General features: G+C 36.9%; 1 long non-coding RNA gene across 2 annotated transcripts in view; it reads right to left on the bottom strand.

Moving 5' to 3' along the window:
• Nucleotides 1–18,432, bottom strand: part of LOC114145219 (uncharacterized) — a 176,834-nt gene that overhangs the window by 145,635 nt on the left and 12,767 nt on the right. The window contains exon 3 of one of the 2 annotated variants that reach the window (XR_003595635.1): nt 14,703–14,764. This is a non-coding gene — a long non-coding RNA (uncharacterized LOC114145219). The remainder of the gene's footprint in view (nt 1–14,702; nt 14,765–18,432) is intronic. The other variant, XR_003595636.1, reaches the window with a different exon arrangement.

The raw sequence follows: 18,432 nt of genomic DNA, 5'->3' as shown, positions 1-18,432 counted from the left end.
TTCTTTAAACCACCTGTTTTGAAAATGAACTATCTCATTTTCAGGGGTGTAACAAAGGCTTTTAACACCAACAACTGGGGACTTTGGTATGTATTTCTTGACATGAAAGTCAACAGAAGTAGCTTTTTGGAATGATGGACTCTACAGATATCTTCCATGAAGAGACGTAAAATTGTTTAGGAAGCTGATTCAAGATAAATGCCTTCCACCTCAACAACAGTCTGTGTTGCTTATTTTCTGATTTACTCAATAATTTTGTTCTTTGCTAATCCCATCTGGGGTAACAGAGGGTATGCAGCCACTGAAAGCAGTCAGGCTTGGGCCTTACGGACAAGTCTCCAGTCCACCATAGGACAAAAGGAACAAACAAAACAGATAACCATCAATGTCTACGCTTACTGCTAACCTCACATTCAAACCACAACTTAAGTAAGCAAATGTGTTTGAATTGTGAGAGGAAGTTGAAGTATCTGGAATACCCATGCATGTATGTGGAAAGCATGCAATTTCAGGCTCCCTTTTGCAAAATTAGCATTACATTTGCACTAGATTAGGGTTGGAAAACTGCCTCCAATACACTGAACACAATGAGGCCAGCAACCATTTAGTCACAGTGCAGATTCAGAAGAAAAGCTGAAAGGCTATCCCAATAGTGCTTACTCTGAATATGTTCTAGCTTTATAAAAAAGAACAGACAGAGATAGACTAAACTGTTCAGGCAAACTCAAGTTTTGCAGGGCTGAAACTGCTTCTGTCTAAAAAAAAATGCATAAGTAAATATAAATGTGGTCCTTTTGGTGACAAGAGTACAAAGTTATTAAGATTATAAAACAAAGAATGAAGCTCATTTGGACAAGAGGGGCATTTAAATCGATTCATACAACCGTTATTTTTTTTAGTCACAAATAAGCTGTTGTAACAATAATTAACAGTAGTGGTAGGTAAATCACACCAATAGATCTAAATATATTGATAACGTTTCATTTGTTTTTGAGTTTCAATAAAATTTTGCCGATTAATGTGTAATGAGACGTTCCATTTTTCTGAAAGGGTTGTTGTCAGGTCATTGAGGCTCTAGGGTACCAGGTAACATTCTCTATACACAACCACTTGATCCCACAGGCTGATCCGTTTCTGTTATGGAGAAAATTTTGTTGACCATCCATGTTCTAGAGTGACTGCATCTCAGTAGACTACAGAACAAATTAGCGCAAATAAAATGGCATTCAACATTTGAAAGGTTGCTGTAGATTCTTTAGGTTTTAGACATACAGATAACTTACAATAATAGATTAAAGCCTTAGCTGTCTTTGTTAGATTTTTGTGTTTCAACAAATTTGTATAATGTAATATGAAATAAAACTTCTTACCCTCATTAAAACAATATCAAAATTCTCAAACTTCTTATTTTCTTTACCTTCCCTTTGTAGCCTAAAACGGTCTGAACAAAACAAGTTATCATTGAGTGTCCACTTTGGTACTCTCTGAGCAGATGGTTCCCACTTATTTTTGAAAAAAAAAAAATGAAAGTGGTTCTCACCCACACTAAAAATTGTCAAAACCTGACAGAAGAAAACATTGGGGAGACAATTTACCCTCAGCTGGAGATCATCAGACACATCTGATGTCAGTCTGTGCTCATCAGGAGATGAACAGCTTTAATCAGAGGAGTAGGCCGGTGAGCACATCTGCATGTGTGCCAATTCACATCTGCATGTATGCTGTTCACCTTACTGCAACTACAGCAAGCTCCAGGATTTCAAACCGACATCTGAATACTTTATCCTGTCTTTTAATGTTATAGTTGCTACCACTTTTAAATGAAAAGCAGAAATAATTAATCAATGTAGCAATGATCCAATCATTACATCCACATATCTGCCATTGGCTTTAGGCTTTTCACATTAACTATCAATGTTTTATAAAGAATCAGAGAAAAGCCTGCTGGTATGTAAACCAGAACAAATACTTGAACTCTAACTTTGGTTGTTAAAATACAAATTTTAAATATATACTGATGTGTGTGCTTTTCAAAAAAACACTTGTTTGAGGTAATGGAATAAAAGCCTGTTTGCTTTTAAAAAGAAAAGAGGGTAACAAAAGAATTTAGTAAAAGTATGTTTTATTTCATCTTGTTCATCATCTTTTACTTGTCATGCTCAAGGTTTTGAGAAGTGCAGACCTGCATCGGAAAACACACCAGTTCACAGATAAAAAAAAATAATCTAATCTTTATTTATGTTTTATACAAAATATTTCGATTCTTCCATTATTTATGTATTGTAACATAATACATCATTCTTACTTGTCCACTTGAGATGTAGACAAGTAAGAAGATGTCTGTCAACAGGTGGTTGACAAAGACATCCATCCATTTTCTTCCACTTTATCCGGGGTTGGGTCGCGGGGCTAGCAGCTTCAGAAGGGAGGCCCAGGCTTCCCTGTCCCCAGCCACTTATACCAGCTCCTCCGGGGGAATCCAGTACCCCCTCTAAGGACTCCAAGAAGGGTGGGTAATCTGAACTGTCATTCGGCCCGTAAGCACAAACAACAGTCAGGACCTGTCTCCCCCCCCATAAGCGGAGGAGGCTACCCTCTCGTTCACCGGGGTAAACCCCAACGTACAGGCGCCGAGATGGGGAGCAACAAGTATGCCCACTCCTGCCCGACGCCTCTCACCGTGGGCAACTCCAGAGTGGAAGTATGTCCAGCCCCTCTCAAGGAGACTGATTCCAGAATCAGAGCCATGGTTCGAGGTGAGGCCGACTATTTCTAGCCGGAACCTCTCAACCTCACACACTAGCTCCGGCTCCTTCCCCACCAGAGAGGTGACATTCCACATCCCAAGAGCCAGCTTCTGCAACCAAGGATCGGACAACCAGGGCCCCCTCCCTTGGCCGCCATCCATCACACACTGCACCCTGACATAGACATACCTGTGTGTTTTGGAATTTCAGAGAGTAAAGTTAAATATGTTCAAATATTGCTTCTATAAAGTTGTGCTTTATGTTGTTTGGTTGATGCACACCTCATTCATTGCTATTTAAGGTGTCCAGTGCACAAGAAAAAATGTTGGATTTTACATTAGTTTGTACGGTTTTTTTTAAACATATAAGGTTTAATTGTCTGCATTTAATGAGTTTCATTAGAAACATATGGGAATGAGAGCAAACCCAATATAGGATGCAACAGATAATGCAAAAAGGCTAAAGCAAGAGCAACATACAATCATAGATCAGAAAAATAAAGACGATGCAGTAAAAAGGGATACTAAGCATAATAGAGTGCTGCTGAATTGACTAAATATATGGAATGCTGAAATGACGAACAGCCACCTTAGTCCTCTAATCCGTCATTCAGCCATGACAGACCAGTAGCCAATTTTTACTGCAAGACAGGGAGTACAGAGTGGTGGACAGAGACGGATGAGAGGGTTGGAAGGACACAAATTAAAAGAATTTGAAGACAGGCAAGTGCTGAAACTGAGAAAAAAAGAACTGATATATGGTAGCAACAGAAAAAAATGTTGATGACTAATAGACAAAATTACAGAAAGCCTATGGAGAAGGTTGGAGGGGTAATGAAATAAACAACCCATGGATGTGCTTCACTTGGACTGTTATACTATGATGAATATCTGGTTCTGTTTTAAACAAGGAACACAAATACATTTTGAGCAAACCAGGACACAATGAATTACATTTAGGATCTCCTTTTTTTTACTTGACTAAGTGGTTTGTTGCTCAGTGCTATGCTTTTCTTCGCAAATTACAAAATAATTGCTACAGTTTGGCTGTTTTCCCAACTATGGTGGACAGGTTGAGGTTTGGTCAAATATCTTTTATGCATTTGTACTTGTATAACACTTCATCAAGTCCAAAGACCCCCAAAGTGCTTCCCACTACTTTCAGCACTCACCCATTCATACACACATTAACACGCTGATGGTGGCAAGCTACTGGGTAGTAGCCACAGCTGCCCAGGGACAGTCTAATAGAGGCGCTGCCATAACTGTGACCAAACTATAATAAAAATGATTAAATTTCATTTGCCCTTATAGAATATGAATTTTGTTTTATAGAAACTTACAGTTTCAGGAAAAGTCTTAAAGTGTTACACATGTGCCCTTCCTTACTATGGATATGTCTTTAATAGTCCTGGTAAGTAATGTCCAGCCACTGAAGTTTGGGGCATTTTTTAATCATCATTTATCCATTCACCTGCATGTAATATGTAATGAGTCCACATCACAATATATGCTAATATTTCTTCTCTTACCCAAACTTTAACATGCTCACAGAACCCTCAAATTAAACACACGACGTCATCAACAAGCATCACTTTAAGATGCATTTGATTTGGTTTGAGTTTGTCTGCAGAGAAATCAGATCCTATGGTGGTTTGTACTACTGGTTGTGAGTTCGGCTAGGTCTAATCATGCTTATCAGGGTTAACTTCTTTGACTCTTTGTCATGGTCCTGGTAGTTCTCTCTTTCACTGTGAAACATACCAACTTAAGATCACCCTGCCAACAATCACAGTTTTTTTTCATTAGCACAGCCATCATGTTTGTCTTTGATAATGACTTCCTGATGAACAAATAATGTGTCACTAACGCAGATTTAATTTCACCATGATCAAATTAGTCTGAATATTTAAAAAAGGTGCCAGGCCTTCTTAAAGTTAACTCTATGCAAACATAAAAGGCTTATGGCAGAAAGCTTGTGGATTTTGTGTATGTTCTGCCCCACTGAGGAGAGGCAGCAGGCAACTATTTCCCACTGAGAAGTAAATATTCTCTTAGAGATAATATCGTAAACATCTTTTTCTCTTTTCTTTGCCCCTTTCTTCCTCACTCATCCCTTTCTTTCTTCTCACTGGGTAAATATAAATGTAAATATCAATCTCTCTCTTTTACCCTCTTCATGGTTGTAGGTTTACTTGACTCAGTACAAAACTCACCTGCTTATCTACACCAAACAGGCTACGCAGACTGTAGAGGTGTTTTTTTGTGCGTGCATGTGAGTGTTTTTGCAGATATTGTGGAGCGAGGAATGGATTTGGATAAGAGGGCTTGCCTGAGTCTTGTCTATGCGCACACACACTTTAAACACTACAGATAGTGATATAGTAGCACTGCTCCAGCTTGTAACACCTCACAGAGGGGAGCAGTTTGAAGGAGAAGAGGGAGAGCGATGAAATGTAGCACAAAGTCAGAGTTAAGTGGCTTGTCTTAAAAAGCTTTGGCACTAAACAGATTTTTATCAGAATATTTTGCCAAAAAGCAGCAACCTGCAGAGTGTGTAAAGCAAATTCATAGATTACTGAGTGTTAAAAAGAATGGTGCAATATCAGCATTGAAGTCAGCTTTGCCCCAAAACGGTTATGAATACACACCACTGGAATTAGTATTTAAATACCTACACTCTCAAGTCAAATAAATTTACTCATTTGAAAATGTAAAACTTATATACTAATAATAATACTGAAATGTTCTGTTATTTCCAATAGAACCATGGTAAGCCGACTTAATATTGAGATGTTTCACAAGGAGGTTGAACCAAAACAGATCATTCCTAACGGAGCTGCTGTTCACAGAGTGCTGTATCCAAGCTGATCAATGGAAAGTTGAGCAGACATGTGGTACAAAAAGGTGCATAAAGCAACAGGGATAACAGCATCCTTCAGAAGATTAAGAGTTTTTTTGTTCCCACAAGATTCACAAGGTGTGGACTACAGCTGGAGTCAGAGTTTTAAGAGCCAACACACACATATACCCAGGACACAGGCTGCAGTTGTCAAGTTGTGTCAAACCAATCCTGAACCACAGGCATGGTCAAAATCCTCTTACCTGGCTGAGGAGAAATAGTATTGAACTGATACTCAGTGGTCTAAAATCCTCTTTTCAGATTGAAGTATTTAGTATTTTTTACATTTCATTTAGGAATCAAGGTCCCAATTTCTGGAGGATGAGTGAAGACAAACAGAACAAAAGCAACTAGAGGTCTAGCGTGAAGCTTTCCCAATAAATGATGTTAATTGGAGTCATGTCCTCTGGTTGTGTTGGTCCACTGAGTTTTATTGAAGCCCAAAATTAGTGTGGCAGTCTTGCAGAAAATGCTTATAGCACTGCTGTTTATAAAACTGCTGTTGAAAACAACAGTTATCAAAACCACTGCTGAAAAAGGACAAATAGGACAAGTTGCTATTGAAAATCACAGACCAGTCTCTAATCTTCCATTCATCAGGTTGGAAATGTTGTTTTAACAGTTAAATATATTCATAAAAATGACCAACTACTTTGACGTCTTTCAGTCCAGTTTTTGTGCTCACCACAGAACTGAGACTGGTATAGCCACATAAACAGACTACAGAAGAACCACAGTGTTAGTGGGTCTAGCACTTGTCAAATACTAGACTTCAGTCTAGCCAACTTGGCAATGCAACAAATGGTCCAAGTTGACAAAAATCCCATTCGAGGTACCCCATGGTTCCATCTTGAGGCCCCTGCTATTTAATACCTACCTGCTCCCATTAGTTCAAATTATATCAAATAAGAACAACTCTACAACGCAATGTCATTAGGTGACTATAAACCAATTCAAGAGTTGAGTAGGTAGATAGAACAAATCAATACAGGTATGCCATAACTGTCTTCAGTTAAATACAAACAATATTTACGTAATTTTTCAAACCGGAGGAGTCATTAAGTCAGCACACAGCTTTGATTAGTATAGCTAAAAACTTCTGATCGGGACCCATTAGTGTTGTACCAATTGTTCTTTTTCAGCATTGGTTTCATAACTGTTGTTTTCACATAACATGGACTCGAAAATTCAGAACCATTATTTCCTGTAGAAATTTTGACCCTTTGTTGAGGCTTTGTACTGGACTCTGAATGCTGCCAAATGGCCTCAGGTTATAAAAGACAACACCAAAGCAACTGTCTTGAAATAAGCCATAACCTCTGACCTCCCTTTGTTTTTCTCTCTGGTAAGTAGTGTATTATTAACTGTCTTGCCATTCAGTACCTAAAAAAAGTTGACTTTCTCGTGTCAGTGTCTATTCGGTACTTTCTGCTGTGTTTTTCCATATGACATTAAGGCAGTTATAAGCATGCAGCCCCCTGAAGTATATGAATATTTGAATTGTGGCCTAATAAGAGCGCACAATCTGATCATTTTTTCTTTTTTAGAATTTGTTTTTTAAAGAAATGTTTGCCTCCTTGTTTGGGCACAAAAAAAAACTTTCAAGAACAGAGCTTAGAAAATTACAGAGGTTGTGATAAGCTGTTTAAGAAGCTATTTATATTTCATTTCAATCAGACCAAATCCAGTCTAATTAAAAGATTTCATTGTAAACTACTCAACCTTTACAGGGCAACTTCCCATTCCTAATAATCAGGTGAAGTCATTAATGAGTCACTGCTAGCTCTTAATTCCTCTTGCTGCTAAGTCCACTCTCTCTTTTGCATTTTTATTTTGCTTTGAAAAAATGGAGCAATAAAACGATAAGAGAAGTTACCAGGGAGAAAACCTTTAACACTTGGAGTAATTACTTCTCTTTGTGTCTTACTTTTTAAATTAATTTTAATTATGGGCGTTAGTGTTGCCTGTAAATGTCCACTTTCTGCTAATCTAAAGTAATGTGACTGCTAATGAAGAGAGAATTGAATGTTTGGAGTCAAATGGCCTTTTGGTTTTGAGTTGCTCCCATGCTGGCTTACTTACAAAATGGTCAAGGATACAGCTGGGCACCCGCAAGCATACGAGCTATATTTGATAAGTAGCAGCAACACCAGAAGGAAGAAAGGTGGAAAATAAATGTGAATTGTCTTCAGTCACACAACCAGACAGTGGCTGGGTGTTAATTAACACAGCCAGGTAAAATCTCACACTGCAAAGTTTGGCTAAAGTGAGCTGAAACTCATTTCCTTCAAAGGGCATGCATTTATCTGTTAACATGAAAAAATATGTCCGCATTGACTGATTTTACTGATCTCTAAGGGACTGATTTACATTTAAACTTAACAAAAACAACCTTCACTAAAATGGTGAGGACAAAAATAGACAACAATCATGCAAAGCTTCATTCCTGACCATTTCTAAAATAAAAAAATTGACTGAAAACATTGAAATGTGGGTCTTTCTCAGCCTGCAGAATGTCTTTGAACTGATATTGAAGTAGTTTCACATCATGATATTTAGTTCAGTTCAAGCTTTGAAGGGGTATTTTTAATCAAAAGCTGGTTGGAGTTGAAGAGATTTCTGATTTTAGCTGCCTTATAGAGTGGTTGACTCACTTTTGTGTCTTCACACACCAAACTGCTCTTTTTATGACTAAATCTGTAAAATATGTGAAAATGCTTTGGAAAAAAAAACCCCCAAAATAAAATGTTTATATTAAGGTTCATAGCTCCAATGGACAGAACAGTTTACACTTTTTAAGTTACTTACAGTTAGTACTAACTTTAAATTATAAATTACCAGTAATGGATAATTACCACATTGAACCAGACTAAATAAGGCAACAAACAAATCCTACAATGACGAGTTTTCCTGAAAGTCAATTGTAGACGAAAGCTGAAACATTCAGATTTTATTTACCCAATGATGAGTTCTCAAATGGTGACGGGGGTTACAAGTGTACTTGGTGCAAAAACTGCATACATACATATGTATAAGGTTCTGGTAACTACATGAGCAAATTGTTACTGAATATGGATGAATTTGACACCAAACCGTCAGATATGGTCAGAAATGTTGGGCGATGTGCACTGCTCATCATCAGGAACCTGAAGAATCTGAACGTCTGAACTGATCTGAATTTTTTGATTGAGAAAATTCTGAGTTTGGACAATGTTGTTATTAAAAACCTGTTTTGAGTACAGGAACCAGATCAGGCATGATGCTCAATCTCTCCTTTATATACTAGTGAGTGCGTATAATAAATAACCTCTACATATATATTACACATAAATATGCTCATTAAAGTAAGGCAATTTAGACCTTTTCCCATTTCAGAAGAAATACTGCTCAATAAAAGTGGCAATAAACCCTTAGAATCAAAATAAAAATCTGACGTGTGTATTTAACTTAATTTAAATGTTATGCCTTACATTGTTAACTTAAGAAAATGCATTTAATCACCTGAAAAATCATTGTTAGAGTTCAACACATCTCTCTCTCTGTGCAACACAGATTCTTTAATGCATGCTTTTATAAACTGTAAAATTGACTTGTAAATGTTCTGCTTTCCTCTCTTCCTAAGTAGAGCCCATCTCACACACACTTACTTCAAAATGTAGGTGCATTAGTGCTAACGAGAACAGAAATAGTTCATGCTTCACTGAATATGTTCTCATTCATGTTTCTAGGCCAACAAATTTATTAGATGTTATTCTATTGTATGGTCCTCTAGATCAGCAGTCTGCAACTCAAGTCCTTGAGGGCAGCTGTCCTGAAATTTTTGGATGCACCTCTGCTCAAACACACTTGAATCAAAAGGCTGATTTTCCTCCCAGGCATGTCAGCAAGTTTTGAAAAGATCTGGTAATTAACCATTCATTTGATTCAGGTGGGTAGGAGTATGGGGAGTATGGGAAGAAAAAGTGGCTCCTAACAGATTGGCACATCATCAGCTTTTCAGCTTCAAAATTCAATATTTAAATTTAAGATTTAAATACTGGGCAAGCTTACTTTGTAAATGTGCAAAGGATAATGTTCACAGTTCCATTGTTGTTACCATAGTCACAATCTGATGTTATGAGTTTAATCTTTGTGCTTGTGCTCGCTTTGTTTACAAATCATCTCAGCACAAATTTATCAATTATTAGTGATTGCTTTTAAGCTCAGCCAAAAAAACCTGCCAAATCTGTATTAAAATGCATTCAGTGGCGGTAATGGTCTAAAGAGGAAGAGGGGCCACTAAATCATATTCTGATTAGGGCCTCATTTCACTTTGGGTCGGCCCTGCATGACGAACTACAGCCACTGCACTGCACATGTCTCTGCTGGATGTGAGAGACAAACGGGGAGATTTAATTATGTTTCACTAGTAGGGAGAAGGTTCGTCCTGTTTTGTGTCTGGTAAGTTTTTAATAAGCACCACAGGGGGCGTCAAGTGGTTCAATTGATAAAGCGTGTGCACCACGTACAGAGACTGTAGTCCTCAACTCAAATGTCCTGGGTTCGATTCCCAGCCCCTTTGTATAAACTCCTTATTTCCTGTCTAATTACTGTTCAATAATGGCCACTAGAGCCTAAAAATATTTAAAGATTTTCTTAAAACAGGCCACAGAGGCCATTTGTTTTTATAGGGTGGCCTTTATTGAATGAGTACTTCTGATCTCCGCTCTTCATTGTCAGCTGGCTGGTCCTGTAGCGCTCGTTCAAGTGTTTAAAGGTCCACTCTGCAGCCGCATGCTGAGGTCTGCCTGACTGGAGATCAGGAAAGGTAGAGAAGGCATTTGATATGGCGCAGTCTGGTGCATTTGTGGCGCTGTAAAACAACAACGTGCTGTGTGATTGTGGGGCAGCTTCTCCACGGGCTTAACCACCAGCCCACTAACCCATCGGCCCACCAGGGAAATCTCCAGTAGTCCTGCATGCCAGTCCCCCCCCCCTGCTCAGAGCAGGGATGCATCCAAAAGTAGCAGGATAACAGCACTCAAGGAGTTGCAGACCTTAGTGCTAGATCCCGCTAGTCTTGTAAAAGATGTCTTGTGACAATACAAATGTTAGAAGTAGACCTCACAGGTTGGCACTATTTTCTTGTTTTGGTGCACACACCTGCAGGGCAACTTTCACAAATACATCTCAGCAACCTGAGATAGTTGATATTTTTAGGAGCAAATTTATTCTTTTTTTTTTTATATATAATTTATGAATAGTTTTTCACAAATGTTTTATCAGTTGCATCTGTACTTTTTATTTCACCTTTTTCCCAACAAATACTCACATTATAAGAATCCCACATATACTGTATGTAGCAATATAATAGTGCCTAAACAAATTCACAAAGGTTCAGTTCTCTATGAATATATTAACCATTTCTGGCTTTTGTCAGGCTATCTGGAAAAAGACTTAATGATCATCCTATCAATGACTGGAGATAACACAAAATTTAGAAATGTTTAGGTGACACAGGGAACTGATACACAAACCAGAATTTAACTAGTTTAGGAAAAACCTCATTAATTTACAGAACTATGGTATGAAAAAAAGTCCCTTTAACACTACATAAAATGTACCACAAACAATATGTAACAAGTAAGGTTTGTATCAATAAAACACAGTGTAAATTGAAACACTGAAAGCATAAAAGTTTACCCTTAACACTTATGTACTAGACAAAAGAATATGTACTAGATACAGATTCTTGGCTACTCTCTATCTTAGCCAAGATACAGATTGGTTAACTGTTATAGTCAACATGTTGACACAAAACATTATTTTCATATTTAGATCATTTAAAAAAATATTTGAGTAAATTGAATTATTTGAGTTGGAAAGCATGTAGAATGTCTTCAGCTCAAAACAAAATGCTCAAAAAGGAAACAAATGAACATAATCAGCTTCAAGTACAAGGCACGAGGTTTAAAAAAAGTTAACTGCAAAATATTAAGACAATTTCAATACAGAATGCCACGATGCAAAACACATTCTGAGCGTGCGAGTAGGCAGATTTGAGAGCAAGAGAGAAAAAGAGAGAGGGGGAATCTCTCTCGTATCAGTTTCACAGGAAAAGCTGTGACTCCATGCATGACGTGTATACACACACACACACACACACACACACCTTTGGTCTTACTTATGCGCTCATCCCTCTGTTTCCACTTTTTTCAGTCCTCCAGGCCGCCATTTTGTGACTTCTCAGCAGAGAAGAAAAAAAAATCCCAAAATGTCCACCATCCGAAATGAACTCGGTAAAAGAAAACTTCAATCGTACTCCATTTCTGAGAAAAGGAGTGGGGGGAAGGGGTTTAATTCCACTGCATGGTTTTAGTTTAGCAATGTTTCCTCATGTAATTTTATATGAAGTTTAGTTTTGCAGCTTTCCGTCTTGAGGATTTGTGCAGAGATTTGATCAGTTTTCCTCGGCAACTTTATGAGCTTTGAGAAAACTCATTCCTCTTTGAGTGGCTCTGGGCCCATGATAATGTCATCTCACTCTCCTCCCCTTTTCAGAGATTTGTGTGCGATAGAGGTCTCCGTAAGAGACCAAGCGCTAACCTTTACTGCATTGGCTCACACTTAATCCCCTCACCCTGGGGTGACTGGCATACACACACACACACACACACACACACAAAACGCACCCTGTGTAGAAAGCAGTACAGTGGTACCACACCCTCCCTACTTGTCGTTTATTGTTGAGTCATCTAAATTCCGTGATCTTATTTTGAGTTAAAGTATATCACAAAGTAATGATATTTTCTCCCATGCAGTGATTCATACTTTATGTATTTTGATTCTTTACTTGATTATTTGATGAACTGCTAGGTCTAATACTCTAGTCTCACTAAATACATGTCTATACAAAGAGAGTTGGGTAAAGTTTAATTTGTTCTTGCAATTGGCTGCTGTAAATTGATGTGTTTTAAGGTGAGCTTGTGTTACAGTTTCTTTATCAAGACATCACAGTTTGAAAATCTTAACATAAATCTAAACTCTTCATTTAATCAGCATTAGATGCTGATTGTTTCCTGGATTAACAGTCTTTCCCTTCTGTCATTTATTCATTAACTCTAGTTGAGGTTTTGCTTTGTTTTCCGAAATATGGACAGTTTTTGTTTAGGGAGCCTTAAACTGTTATTTCCCCACTGAAAAGGTCCAGAGGTGCATTTTCACTTTAGCAAAGTTACGATTACCATACAAAATGTTGAAGGCAGTAAACGGTGGAAATAACTGTAAATGAAAAGTACTGACAAAAAAGTAGTAAGTTTTAAATTGATCTGTAAACTGTCTGCTAAATTAACAACTTTTAACAAAATCCAACATGGATCCTAAAGCATTGTCATCCATTGACGTTTCCTGTGAGGAATTATAACCCAGACAGTAGAGTTCCAGCAATATGCTTTAACCACAATATGACTGATGATACTAATGTGAAGACCAAAGACAAAGTAAGGAGGATACTGATCATCTTCAGAACTTAAAATGGTGTAAATAAATTTACAGTCTGACCTAATTAAAGTTTTTCATTCAACAGATTTTTTTTCCGCCTCAGTTCTGAAACAGAATATAAAAGACATACAGATTCACTGCTATAACATAAAAGTTTGGTTCATTCAGTTTAACACACCTTGTTCAGTTCTAGTTAATTGTTTTTGGCTCATGTTCTATGTGCAGCCGTGGCTGAACTAGCTGGTTGGAAGGGAATCATTGTCAGTAATTTATGACGCTGCTTTGGTTAAAAAAAAAGAATCTATTCATTCCACCCTCCACGTACATAACTTGTTCCCAATTGTTCCGAGTTGTCGTAGTATCCAGAAACCTTCATGGTGTTCTTAAGATATGTATCTGCAATTTTCTGCCAAACAAATTATACGTGCAACCCTCTAACAAATATCCATTAAAAATATTAATAAAGACAGACGGTATTAATTTAACTGCATTAAACCCATGTTGTAATTCTCTGTTTTGTAGATGTCTGATTCATTTTCTTCTTTTTTTCTTCTGAATTAACAGAAAACAAACCAGCACGTTATTACCACTTATCACCTCTGAGCAGAACACAGCTGATCAGCTATCCTAACACACATGAGATTACATTTAATTTGTAATTTTTTTATTTATTAATTTATTTATTTTTGTGCTCAAACCTAAGAAAGTCCTCAGCTAAATATAAAATTTGCCCATCTTGTAAAAAATGTGAGGTCAGGTTTGCAATTTATCCACATTTGTTATGGCCACAATAAAAACTGTTTTATCAATTGAATAAAACTAAATAATTTGTCCTAATTTTATAAATACAATATTGAAAAAAAATTCTAGATTCTTTCAAGATGATAAATTTTCTCCTGACCAACGTTTTGTGTTTGGGGGTTGTGCGGCAGATCGCAACACACATGCAAAAATTCGCATTTTAAAACACAGTTCCATTCAAAGTTACATGGGAGTCACTAAATGTACACATTCATTCACACATGTATTTGTGTCTTGTGTTTCCCCTCAAAAAAAGAAAAAAAAACCATTGTTGTCCACGACTTAAAGCTCATACATGAACACCCCTCCACTACACAATCACACAGTGTGGCTCTCAAACACACGCTCTGCCCTTGATACCCTCAGTAGGAGGGTGGGCTCTGCAGACAGGGTGCCACGTCCCTTAGTGGAGCTTTGGATTATGGGATAGCAACATGAGGTAGGCAGAGAAGGTGCAGACAATGAATGAAAAGCGGAGAGGAACGAAAGATTAAAAGAACAGACAGATTGGGGGAGCAGGGGAGATGCAACAAAAAAAAAAAAAAGAAATTCATCAAAGAAAGAGACTTTGATTTAAAGAAAAATATTTAGTTAACAGAGAAGCAAAGATGGAGAATGAGGGAGGAGGAGGGTTGGGTACAAAATACGGAAGTAGAGAAAAAAAGAATGGATGACTATAGAGCAACGGATATGCTAAATGAATGAAAGTGAAGGTGAAGTGAGGATGGATATGAAAAAAAGAGGATGAAACCAAATGAACAAATAAAGACTTACCATGTGCTGCTTCCCACCGTTTCACTCCTTCAGAAGTTCTGCGTTGAAAGTTGGAAAAGCTGCTGAAAAGGTGAGAGAGGAGATAGGAGAGTCAGAGGTGGTCATTCATTTTTTTAAAAGAAAGAATTGAATTAAAGGATACTAAACCCAATTAAAGTGAGTGAAACCCAAATCCAAAAAACTACAATATACACAAACGATACAACCACATATTTGCATGTACTGTAGTGATTGTTTTTATTTTTTACATTGGTGTTTATAAGCAGTGCGTGGCGAGTCTATTACAGAATATTATGAATTAAATGGGTAAAACCGCTACAAGTCTTTATCATAAAAAGACGAGTGAAGATTTCTGTGTCAAAGACACACGCTGTACTACACACACAAAGAAACATTGTATGCACAATGCAGAAAGCAGTGTGTATACATTTGAGTGAGTGCAGAAACTGACCTTGCATGTGTGCATGTGTTCGTGACACAGTAACGCTAAATGATAGCCTTCTAGCGCCATCTACTGATGTTAGTGTTATTAAATAGAAACTGAAGGAGAAACTCAACTTCATGCAGCAGCAGGCAGGTTTATTTAAAATGTGAAAAAAAATAGAATTTTTTTTTTTAGTATATTGAAATTTTAAGTATTTTCTGTTTACTTTCCCATTGTTTATTTACTAAAATTTTACAGTTAAAAAAAGCATTTAGATGATGCATAAAATACACATATCTTTGATAAGGAAGGTAAAATACAAACTTAAATTTTTCCACATAATGTTTTAAATTTGTTTAAATGCTTTTGTACATAAAATTTGCAGAAATTAATTGAAAGCATGTGCAGGAAATGCACATGACTTTAAGATGATGGACTTTGGGTTATAAATGTTTCTTTATCAGCATATACTTTATAAAAATATATATTAAATTATATAACAAAATATAAAATATGTATATATAGAGAGAGTATATGAAGTATATCCAACACAGGCATAAAATATTTCAGATCTCTGCAACCCAGTTATAAATGATGGTATATATGCAAACATCAAAATCTCACTGAGTTCAGCTGCGAAATTCCTCCATGCACACAAAGTTACATGATCACCCAAACACACAAGTGTTTAATAGAGCTTCAGTCTTTGTGTTTTGAGTGATTGAATCTTGGAGGAGATTATAACTGAAGTGCTTGAGGAGTGTTTCAGATCCAGGAGCAAATAATCAGCTCTGTTGGTGGTAAATCTGTATATTTCATGCACTGTACTTGGAAGTGTTGCGAACAGGCAGAATGACTTATGACACATTCACATTTCTTAATAACCACGAATATTATTTAAAATACTGCCATATAGAAACAGGTACTCATCAATTCATGAATGTTTTCAATGAATTCTGAGTGTGAAAATTTTTACCTAATATTAAATTCTAAATGTATACACTTGAACAATGCATTTCTTATCCACATCTTTGCTTAATGATTTTAACATGATCATCAATGGGATTTCTTTTTTCTAACATGCTAAATTGATCACTGTATTGGTTGGCTCCCTGCTCTCTCTAAGAAAAAACAATTTCACCGCAGATATCAAAAAATCCAGCCAGAACAATGTTGAAGAGGACCAGGAGAATTCACATCGTATTGATTTTAAAGACTCTGTCGTGGCTTACTGTGCGTTTTGAAATTGGTTTAGTTGTGGTTTGATATATTTATATATTGAGTGTTTTCCCCCAGGCTTTAAAAACAGCAGTTGTCAAACCACTAATAAAAAACAATCAGAATAAGTCACTATTGCAGAATTACAGGCCAATCTCCAATCCTCCACTCATCAGCAAAAATACTGAAAAAGCCGTTTCAACTGTTAGTTTCTTATCAATGACCAAATGCTTTGACAGTCAGCCTGGTTTCCATGCTTGTCACAGTCCTTAGTCTGCCCTCGTAAAAGTGTTCAATGACATCCACATGAAAACAGGCTGTGGAAGAATGACGGTCCTGGTAATATGTAATATGTCAGACTCTCTGATCCTGGGCTCCATTGGTTTGAATCTTGGCTAAAGAACAGGGACTTCTTTGTGTCATTAAGTCACTTCTCATTGAAGCAGACAAAAGTCACATGCGGGGAACCCCAAGGCTCGATCCTGGGTCTCCTCATACTCGATATCTACATCCCCCCACTAGCTCAGATTATAACAAGTAAGAATAACTTTGCAGATGATACTCAGCTCTACATTATAATATCACCATGTGACTCAAACTCACCCAAATACTGAACAGATGAGTTTTACAAATCAATGTATGAACAGAAACAAAACTTGTTTACACAGTTGTGAACAACAGCTGAACAGAAACACAACTAAAGTTATTATCTTTGGACCTAACTCATAGCATATACTTTAAAATACTTTAAATCCCTGAATGGCTTAACGGACTTCTGTTTGTGTCAACCTTCTGGACCACTCAGGTCTTCTGGTTTTAGACTACTCCGCATCCCTACTACCAAACAGAGAAGCAGCATTTTATGCTCTGCTAATCTGAAACGAACTTCCAGAAAACTGCAGAGAAACAGTTTCTGTGAAAACTTCTAGAAAAAAACAGTTTCTTTAAATTGAGGATAAAAACCCATTTGCTTAGAGTTCTTTGCTTGTTTTATGTTTGGTTCCTGTATTATGTTTTTATCATGCAACGCACTTTGAACTGCCTTGTTGCTGAAATGTGCTATACAAACACACTTAAAACTTGACATAAAATCATTCGTGGTTTTTGTCCAACCAATTAATAGGTAGTTTTTACCTTTTAAGGCCTCCAGTTCTTTTAGCTCTTTTGAGAAAATCTGCTGTTACTACCTAAAATTGTAACTAAAACAGATTTTTAGAATTGATCAATATACAATATAAATGTGCTAGGTTATGTTTTATTTGCCTTCTGGTTAAAGCTGAATGAGTCTTAAAAAACCTTGCTCAGAGCAGTAGAAGCCTTTATTTTAAATGATTGTACTCCTGACTAAACATTTTCCTCTAAGTGCATGCAATAATTTGTTAAAACTAAAGTTTACAGAATGCCACAATACCTTAATTTGGTTGTAAATCTTTTGAGACCTTTGCTTTAACAATGTTACTCCGAGTCTTAGTCCTAAGAAAATTGCTCTATTGTTGTGTATTTTCAGCCTCGCTTCTATAATGATTTTTTATCTTGGTGCGGATTAGAGATAAACTAACTGTTATGGGAATTTGTACCATTTTCATTCTACAATGTGAATGTTAAATAGGCTTTTTTTTTAAAAGAAGCTATTAAAACAAGGAGACATTCTGCAATTGCAGAGACTGAGTGAGAAAGTTGCTTTGGGATCTGTAACTTGGGTTGTATTTGTATTTAGTGGTTGAAAGGAGGAGTAATATTCAGCAGGACAGTCAAAAACTAGTACTAGAAACTCTACAATGCCTGTCCTACACACTTTTTTATCAATCTTAGAAGGTCCAGCTGAATGGCTGCTCTCTCAACATACATGAAGTGAACAGTACTTTGAGTTAGCAAGATTAAAATATAATGTTCAGATGTCCATCAACAAGTTTTGTACATACTTGTGAAATCACTAGTCGGTACCTTACGCTGTCTTAGAAAAACACACATTTATGTCTGATACAGATATTCACCTAAGTTTATGTTGGCAAACTGTGGATTGGGAAGGAATCACAGGGAGATCCAACCTTAGCTGAATATCCAAGTTAAGATTTTCAACCTTAGTTT

The sequence above is a fragment of the Xiphophorus couchianus genome, chromosome 5 (genome assembly GCF_001444195.1).
Source record: "Xiphophorus couchianus chromosome 5, X_couchianus-1.0, whole genome shotgun sequence".
NCBI lineage: Eukaryota > Metazoa > Chordata > Actinopteri > Cyprinodontiformes > Poeciliidae > Xiphophorus > Xiphophorus couchianus.
This window is presented reverse-complemented; position numbering and strand designations above follow the sequence as displayed.